Raw genomic sequence first — 1390 nt, forward strand, 5'->3', positions numbered from 1 at the left:
ATCCTCTCTCCCTCACCCCAACAGCGTGTATGTGAAGAAAGCCAGGTAGTAGCAGATATTCTTCAGGGATGGCAGCAGATTGCACTTCTGAAGCCACACGAGTCTCAACTACTAGGAGGACAGGATCTGGAAGTTATCTGTTTTACTTCACAGCCAAGGGTTAAGGAATAAATCTGTCAACATAGTCTAGTTGATCTTGTTAAAATATCCTCCTCAAAAAAACCACAGGAAGCCAGGCCCCAGTGGCTCATACCTGTAATCCTAGCTACTCAGGAGGCTGAGATCTGAGGATCACGGTTCAAAGCCAGCCCGGGCAGAAAAGTCCGTGAGACTCTCATCTCCAATAAACCACTCAAAAACCGGAAGTGGCACTGTGGCTCACGTGGTAGCCTTGAGCTGAAGAGCTGAGGGACAGTGCCCAAGCCCAGAGTTCAAGCCTCACAACTGACAAAAACAAACAAACAAACAAACAAACCCTACAGGAGTCACAACTGAAGATAGGGAAACAAAGAATTGCTTTGGCAAGGCAAAGGTTACTTCTGAAGAGAAATGCACCATCCACAGAAAGTCAGCAAGCCAAGCACTCAGAGCAGTCAGCTGCTCCCCTTTTATCCCTAACACAGCAGGCCCTGCCCCTCTGCTAGGACTGGCTGAGCTCAGGTTCACAGTCTACTTTCGATTGGCTAAAACTTGCTACTGGTGCAAGGACAGTGGCTAACAGTTACATCTTGGCAGGCAAATCTGGGCAAGTCCTGAGGGCTTCACATACTGGTTGGCAAGGTTTGTGGGCAAATGGGGCTTAGCAAGAAGACAGAAGAACTTAGAACCGAAAATAGTTAAAATGGCAACAGGCTTTGATAGAAAAGATGACTGTCGTACAATCTGAACATTTCTGGAATGTAATAATAACAACAACAATAAAACACAAGTTTAGGAGCAAAAAGATCTCATTGAATTTTTTTTTTTGTCAGTTGTGGGGCTTGAACTCTGGGTCTGGGTGCTATCCCTCAGCTCTTCAGCTCAAGGCGAGCGCTCTACCACTTGAACCACAGCACCACTTCCAGTTTTCTGAGTAGTTCATTGGAGATAAAAGTTTCATGGACTTTCCTGCCCGGGCTGGCTTTGAACTGAGATCCACAGATCTCAGCCTCCTGAGTAGCTAGGATTATAGGCCACCGATGCCTGGCCGAATTTGTTTTGAGGTGCTGGTCTTTGAACTCAGGGCCTCATACTTTCAGGGCAGGCACTGTACTGCTGATCCATGTCTCTAGTTCTTTTTTTGTAATTACTAATTATTTTTTTGTGTGCTGGTCTAGTGACTTGAATTCAAGGCCGGTTGCTGTTTCTTGGGTTTTTCACTCAAGGCTAGCATTCTACCACTTGAATCAAA

The sequence above is a fragment of the Dipodomys spectabilis genome, unplaced genomic scaffold, assembly GCF_019054845.1.
Source record: "Dipodomys spectabilis isolate Male_0828 unplaced genomic scaffold, ASM1905484v1 ptg000006l, whole genome shotgun sequence".
NCBI lineage: Eukaryota > Metazoa > Chordata > Mammalia > Rodentia > Heteromyidae > Dipodomys > Dipodomys spectabilis.